This window comes from Phacochoerus africanus, chromosome 10 (assembly GCF_016906955.1).
Source record: "Phacochoerus africanus isolate WHEZ1 chromosome 10, ROS_Pafr_v1, whole genome shotgun sequence".
NCBI classification, from domain to species: Eukaryota; Metazoa; Chordata; class Mammalia; order Artiodactyla; family Suidae; genus Phacochoerus; species Phacochoerus africanus.
Genome location: NC_062553.1, coordinates 53603294 through 53612318, shown reverse-complemented (window position 1 = coordinate 53612318; position 9025 = coordinate 53603294).

The window sequence follows — 9025 nt, the reverse complement described above, 5'->3', positions numbered from 1 at the left end:
TTTTTACATCACAAGTTCAATTTCAGTATCTGTGATTGGTCTATTCATATTCTATATATTTTTTTCTCTTTCAGGCTTGGAATGTCATATCTTTGTAAGAATTTGTCATTGACATCTCTGCTGGTGAGGGGATATCCTTGGGTGTGAGCATCTCTCTTTTCCTTCAGCACCTTCCCAGTGGTGTAGGTCTCCAATTATCCCTCCTACTTTTTTCTTTTCTCTCCCCTTTATCCTTGCCAGTTCCATAAAGACCTTCCTTGACCTTTCAGGTGTTTTGAGTTCTTCTGTCACTGTTCAGTCACTGTCCTGTAAGGATTATTCCATGTGTAGACATATTCCCGATGTATTTGTGGGAAGAAGAGAGCTAGCTCCATGTCCTCCTGCCACCATCTTCATCTACCCTCCCAATCTATTTTATGGCTTGATGGCTTATTTTTTCAGTTCTGAAAATTATTACATTCCAAGAATATATTAGAATATATTTTCCCATTCATCTACTAAAGGACACCTTGATTTACATTCTGGCTATACTGACTAAAGGTGCTATAAATATCAGTATGCAGGTTTTTGTATGGACTTAAGTTTTTAACTCCTTTCAGGATATATATATATATATATAATAACATATACATGAGAATACTTGCTTCTCTGTAAGGTGGGGAGTATTTTCAATAATGTACAAACTGGGTGGGGGGATGCGCTGGGGTTGTGGGATGGAAATCCTATAAAATTGGATTGTGATGATTATTGTACAACTACAAATGTAATAAATTCATTGAGTAAAAAAAAATTATATAGCATGTACACATGCATCTTAAAAAAAATAATAATGTACAAACTGTCAATCTGTCTTCCAAAGAAGCTGTATTATTTTTCCTTGACTCCAGCAATGAATGAGATTTCCTAAGGCCCCATATGCTCAAGACTATTTGTTGTTGTAATTGTTACACATTCGACCAAACTAAGCACTATGTCATCAGATATCATTGTATTTTTAACTTGCATTTTAATGATAACATGTAATCTGGATAATTCTTCCATATACTTATGTGCAAAGCATTTCTTTTCTTTGGTAAGATGTCTGTAAAGTTTCTTGGTCCAGTTATTTCTTGGCTGTGCCCATGGCAAGCACAAGTTCTGGGCCAAGGGTGCAAACCATGCCATAGCTGTAATCAGAGCCACAGAAGTGATAACGTTGGATCCTTAAACTGCTGATCCATGAGGTAATTCCAAGTCCACTTTTTATTTGGGCTGTTTTTCTTTTTTTTCCTACCCAATCTGTATTTCTTTTACTTATTTTCTTGCCTTATTTCATTAGCAAGGACTTAGTAAAATACTGAAAGGGAGTGATGGAAGGGAATATCCTTGATTTTTACAGGCACTTGGTGGGAGCTTCATGTTTCTTATCATCAAGCACAATGTGAGATGGAATTTTTTTTTTTAGTCTGTTGGTATCAACTTGAGAAATCTCTATTCCATTTATATTGAACTGAGAAACTATATGAAGAATGGGTCTTGGAATTTTTTCAAACACCTTCTGCATCTACTGACATAATAGTATTTTTTCTTTAGAGCACTGATAGGATGAATATAATTATTTGATTGTAGAATGTTTAATGAGATGTGCATATTTGGGATAAATCCTTTTGAGTCATGATACACAATTCTCTCAAAACATTGTTAGGTTCAATTTCTAAAGATTTTGTTGAGAATGTTTACATTTATGTGTCTGACAAATATTGGTCAGTAGTTTCCTAGTCGTATTTTTGTCGGGGTTTGGATTTTGTGATTTTGATGTCAGACATTCATTTGGAGAAATTCTGTCATTACTTTTTAAAAATTAATTTCTGTTCCTTTCTATCTTTATTCTAATATGGCTATACCCATTAGGCATATATCATAGCATTTTTAGTTGTTCCATAATGATGGATTCTTCTGTTCTGTTGATTTCTTTCCAGCCAATTTTCTCTTTTGAGATTTCAAAGTTCTCTTGACATTTCTTTGAGCTCAGAGATGAGAAACTCTGGCTGCCAAAACAAAATACCAGAGACTTGACAGTTTAGAAACAACAGAGTATTTTATTCTTATAATGACCAAGGCTGAAAAGTTTAAGAACAAGTTACAAGCTTACTTTGTGTTGGGTGAGGGACAAATTTCTTGTTCATACATGGCTTTTTTTTTTTTTTGGCTTTTGTCCTTTTAGGGCCGCACCTACAGCATCGGAGCTGTTGCTGCCAGCCTAAGCCATAGCCACAGAAACACCAGATCCAAACCATGTCTGAGACCTACACCACAGCTCGTGGCAATGCCAGATCCTTAATCCACTGAGTGAGGCCAGGGATCAAACCCACATCCTCATTGTTCCTAGTTGGATTCATTTCTGCTGTGCCATGACCTGTGTACTGAAATGATGGGATAGATGGAAGAGCTTCTGTTGGCTACAATTATGATACTAATCCCATGTTTGAGGTCTCTGGCCTTGTGACTTAATAACCTCCCCAAAACTCACTTGATATCGCCATGGGAGCCGAATTTCAAAATTTGAAAATTTAAGGAACCAAATATTTATACCACAGAAGGGACCACAGAGTTAATTTTTCCTTTCATGTTAAAAATTTTGAACATATTTATTTATGATATAGTCGCAACAAACCTTAATTATTAAGAATAAATCAAACTTTTCATGTTTTATCATGGAAGACATGTGATAACATTTTTTAAACAGGGATATTGAGATCAACTCTCCACAACTGCCAACAAACAGATCATTCATATAGAAACACTTTGGACCTCAAAGGATGAAAGCATTTGGGCTAAAATCTTTTGCACCCACTCTTGACAGAGGGCAGGGAGTTTGCCTTGCTACCTTCCTTATAGGCACTTCTTCCTAATGGGGTACTCCATCTAACACTGATAGGAAGGCGGAGCAATCATGGAATACAACAATCTCCTCTATAGATTCTGAAGCAGCAAAATCAACAGGATGTTGAATCCATTCAAAAGGACCCGGCTGTTTTGTTACAATAGTTTCCTTTCCACTGTGAACCTTTTTCAAACCCTGTCACTTGAACTTGTTTTGTTTTTTCGAATACCCAGAATGTTCATGTGAAAGAGTCACATGCTCTAGTAATACACTATTCCCTGTGCAAGTATGTGTGGAACTCAAGGAGTTATAGGAGGCTATGGTGAGAGGTTGCCTAGAGTAATAAGGGCATTTCATTTAATGTTGGCTCTTTTCTAAAAGATCTCTGCTGCTTGCTTTTTATAGTTACTAACATCTAGATCTGACCAGAATGGCAGACTTCTCTTCTTTTGCCCATGAATACAGCCATGATTAATCCCATAGAACTTGGTGCTTCCACACTCTCCTGAACCTACTGACCCTCCATTCATATATGTATATAGACTACTATATTGCAACACCATGGTAAACACAAAGCAAAATTCTACAATGGTTATACACCCAAAAAAAGAAAAGAAAAAGGAATCCAAACATCAAACAAAAGATAGTCATCAAATCAAAAGAGATGAGACCAAAAGAGGGAAGGGAGATTGGCAGAAGATGGCAGAGGTGTAGAAGGTGGATACCGCCTTCTCCCAAAAATATATATTGAAAAACCCACGTGTAGAACAATTTTCACAATGCATGTATTGAACACTAAAAGAAGAAATCAGCATTCCTAAAGGAAATCTCCACACATCTGGAGTAAGAGAAATATAAGTGAAATGAAGAAGCAGAAGCAGCAATCCCAATTAAAAGAACAGAATTCCCCGAAGGAGCAAACAATGAAACTGTCTAACAGACACTCAGTTCAAAAAGGAAGTAATGAAAATACTGAAGCAATTAAGAAAGGCTATCAACAGAAATGTGGATTACTGTAAAAAGGAACTTGAAATTATAAGGAAGAGCCAAGAAAAATTAGAAAACTCAGTTGCCATGATAAAAGCAGAGTTAAAGGCAATGAATAGCAGAATGAATAATGTGAAGGAACAAATAAGTGACTTGGAAGACAGAATAATGGAAATCACCCAACCATGACAGCAGACAGAGAGCCAAATTGAAAAAAAAAAAAAAAAAAGAGAGAGAGAGAGAGAAAGAGAAAGAAAACAATATAAGTGATCTTGGGGATTATATGAGACGTGTCAAACCATGCATAGCAAGGATACTAGAAGTTGAGGAAAGACAAAACGGTGTTAAAAATGTACTTGAAGCCTAAAAACTTCCCAAATCTAAAGAAGGAAACGGATATGCAGGTACATGGGTCATAGAGGGTGTCCAACAAGACAAACCCAAACAGACCTACACCAAGACATATTATTTTTTAAAAGTAGCAAAAGTGAAAGTTAAACAAAGGATTCCAAAGACAGCAGGAGAAAAGCAAAGCGTTAATTATGAGGGAACTCCCATAAGGCTTTCAGCTTATTTGTCTACAGAAAAGCTGCAGGCCAGAAGGGAGTCAAAGTTCTGAAAGAAAAAAAAAAAAAAAGGAGAGTCTGGAGGAGGATGGTGGATTAGTAGGACATGTGGCTCACCTATTCCCAGAAATACACTGAGAATATATCTACATGTGGAACTCTTCACACAGAAAATTTGCCAAGCACTTGACAAAAAAATCTCAGGATTATGATAGGGCAAGAAAAACTTCATGAAACCATAAAGGAGAAAAGAAAGAAGAGAGAGGGGAAAAGAAAAAAGAAACACAGGACAGTCCCCCTAGGATGGAGCTGGAAGAAGAAAAACTTCACTTTGGGAAGTTCCACCATCAGCAGGGAGATGAGCCTGGACAGAGGAGGAACTTTGGAGTACTGGAGGAGAACACAGCAATTGGTGTGAAGGAGTTAAAACAGAAATAGTCCACAAACCATCAGTGCTATAGTGACAACTGTATGACTGTGTAAGTGTCGGGAACTAAAATTCTGGCCTTAGAGGTTAGACACAAAGAGAGAGCTCAGGATGGCCAGACAGAAACAGCCTGAAGGAACTAGAGTATAGGGGGACCACATTTGATGGTGTAAGCTGAGGCACCCAGTCAGGCTTAGAGGCTAGGTGCCATTGTTTGGGGGTGCTGGAGAGAAGGAGTGGGATCCACCACTACAGCCTTGTTCCTTGCGTGTGCTCTCAGGCTGCAGGTCACTGTCTGCTTCAGCTCTGGGAGCCACCCAGCAGCAGTGGCTGCCTAGCAACAGCTGGGGAGCAGCCTTGCCTTTAGGGCTATAGAGAATTCAGAGCAGGAGGAATAACCATGGGGGTGGTGGGGTTGGGGGCATGGTGAAGCTCTGTGGCTCCTGCCAGTGGCTCCCACTCTAGTGGAGCAAATTCCATGCCAAAAGAGCCTCAAGAGCGTCATCAGTGCAGGATCCCTGCGGGAGCTGCAAACTGCCAGACTGGGAAAAACACAAACTCCATGGTTCTGCTCAGTGGTCCTATGGGGGCCTGCACTACTGGCTCCCATTCCATGCCAAGGGAGTCCCGAAAGGGCTACTGGTTCACACTCCCTGCGGGAGCTGCAGGATACCTGACTGGAGAAAAGCACAAGCGCCAAGGCTCCTGCCAGTGGCCCTGTAGGGTCCTATTCCAGTGGCACTCCATCCATGCCAAAGGAGCCATGGGAGACCCATTGGTACACATTCTGATCTATAGAGAGCACTCCTGCCTGCAGCCAAATCAGGGGAGAGACCACCAGAAATGCATGTTCTGCAGACCAACAGTTAGGGAGCAATTAGAATATTCTCTAACACCATATACAAAAATAAATTTTAAAAAAAATTTTTTTTTTTTTTTGCTTTTTAGGGCCACATGCACAGCATGTTCCCAGGAGCTGTAGCCACTGGGCTACACCACAGCCACAACAACATCAGATCCGAGCCGCATCTATGACCTACACTACAGCTCATGGCAATGCCAAATCCTTAACCCACTGAGTGAGGGCAGGGATCGAACCCACAACCTCATGGTTCCTAGTCAGATTTGTTTCTGCTGGGCCACAATGGGAACTCCTAAAATGTATTAAAGACATGAATTTAAGGCCAGATACTATAAAATTCCTAGAGGAAAACATAGGCAGAATTCTCTTTGACATAAATCACAATGACATCTTTTTTGATTCACCACCTAGAATAATGAAAATAAATACAAAATAGACCAATGAGAAACTAAACTCAAAAGCTTTTGCACACCAAAGGAAAATACTACAAAAACGAAAAGACAACCCACAGAATGGGAGAAAATCTTTGCAAAAGATCCAACTGACAAGGGTTTTTATCTGCAAAATATACAAACAACTCATAAAACTAAACAACAACGAACAACCCAATAAAAACTGGGCAAATATCTATATAGACATTAATCCAAATAGAACGTACAGGTGGCCAGCAGGCACAGGAAAAAAAAATGCTCAGCATCACTAATTATTGGAGAAATGCAAATCAAAACTACAATGTTTTGATACCTCAGAGTAGTGAGAATGACTGCCATTAACAAGTCAACAACAAAAAATAATGGTGAGGATGTGAAAAGGGACTTCCTCCTATACTCTATGTGGGAATATAAACTGGTACAACCATGTTAGAAAACAGTATAGAGGTTCCACAGAAAACTAAGTATAGAACTACCATATGATCCAGCAGTCCCACTTCTGGCATATGTCCAGAGAAAACATTCATTTAAAAAGATACATGCGGAGTTCCCATTGTGGCGTGGCAGAAACGAATCCGACTAGGAACCATGAGGTTGCGGGTTCGATCCCTGGCCTTGCTCAGTGGGTTAAAGTATCCGGCATTGTTGTGAGCTGTGGTGTAGCTCCCAGATGTGGCTTGGATTCTGCATTGCTGTGGCTGTGGCATAAGCCACCAGCTGTAGCTTCAACTATACCCCTACCTGGGAACCTCCATATGTCGTAGGTGCGTCCCTAAAAAGCAGAAAAAAAAAAAAAAAAAGATACATGGACCCCTATGTTCATCACAGCACTATTCACAAAAGCCAAGACATGGAAACAACCCAAATGTCCATTGATAGATGAATGGATAAAGATGTGGTACACATACACACACACAATGGAATACTACTCACCAGTAAAAAGGACAATATAACAACATTTGAAGCAACATGGAAGGAACTAGAGATTCATACTACGTGAAGTAAGGCAGAAAGAGAAAGACAAATACCACATGATATCACTTATGTGTGAAATCTAAAATATGGCACACATGATCCTATTGACAAAAAAGAAACAAATCTTGGACATGGAGAACAGACTTGTGTTTACCGGGGGGAAGGAGAGAAGGGGATGGATGGGGAGTCTGGGGTTAGTAGATGCCAACTATTACATTTGAAACAGTTGGGTAAAGGAGTCCTACAGTACAGCAGAGGGAACTGTGTATAGTCACTTGGGTTAGAACATGATGGAAGATGGTATTACAAAAAAAAAAAAGAATGTGTGTGTGTGTGTGTGTGCTCATGCGCGCGCGGACTGGGTCACTTGGCTGTACAGCAAAAATTGAAAGAATATTGCATATCAAATACATTTTATTTTTTAAACTTTAAAAAATCATAACCCCCATGTCCTATCAGATTCACACATCCTTCTTTTGGGGGCATGGAACATGATTTGATGCTTGGTAATGTGGCAAACGTATGGGCAAATTATGAGAGAATGGAAATCTACACATCTAGATGATTCCAGAGAAATGAAAAAAGAGAAGGTACCTTATGTTTTCTCAGTCATTTTAACAACTATGAACATTAACCTATTCCCTTGTACATAACACCAAATAGACATTCTTTGTATAAAAATGCATACTTTTTGGTATAACTGAACATAAAATATTAACTATAGAAAAAGCACATTATCATATATCCTTTACATCAATGCTAATGTGAGCACAATCTTCAAACAAATTTCATCAGAGCAATGACCACAGTTGAAGGACATTTCCTCCTAAGCCAGTCAAAATATGTAAAAAGACAAAATGGGCTGTGAAAAATTTGGGAAAGTCTAGACAAGAAACTGTTTGCAAAAGAAAAGTTCACTGCCTCTGACTGGTGAACTTATCCATCTAGGGGATCCCTTGGTCCAGAACCCAGAATTCATGACAAGACCATCACACTGTTAAGACAGAGAGGGACCCTGCCACTTGTGGGTCAGCATCCCTGGAAGGTTATTCATTTAAAGGAGATATAATTTATGTTGCAGTTACATAACTGGCAGTAGTCTTCTGTGAAACTAGAGCACACACCTTGCTGACCAGTCTACACAGTGCCCAAAAAGCTCCCTCTTCTCTCAAATATACTCCTCCATGTGACACTTTAAAGATTTCTTCACAAAGTTTGTTTCACTCACACTCCCTTTCCACTAAATTGCCACTATCTAATCCTGGGAAATGGGATACTCTTTACTAACCACATCTGGTCCTCAGTACTGACCAGAAATTTGTTTAAATCATGATATCAGTGTCTGATTTCCTGTATTCTAGGAAAACCACTACACTTGCCAAGTCTCATCTCTGTCATTTATACATTAGAATGCACCACTACGTGCCCAAGTCCCAGGAGTGGTTAAAGTGAGCCTCCCTTGCCCTTTCCTTTATACATCCGTAAACAACTCTCCATATTTACTTTCAATGAACCTTATGTGTCTCTCTAAATCAACACTGTCCTATTTTATCAGTCTTCACATGACTCTTAATGCTGTCTCATTCAAAACATTGATCCATTGAAGAATCTCCATTCTACCATAATTAGCTAATCACAATATTATAGTTGAATCCTATAAATGACTGAAAATTTATCACTTAAATTTCTCATTGCTTTAGAAAAACTGCAAAGTGAACATGAGAAACTACCAGGGCCTGCATGGTTGACCGGGGTGAGGAGACCAGTGAGTACCCTGTGTCCATAACAAAGGAAAGAAGGACAATGCCTGGGAATCATATGCAGCGAGGAAGACAATAAGGATACATCTGAAAATTGAAAATAACAAAAGAAAAGGAAATCAAAGCAGATTTTAGGACTCACATTTCCTAAAAT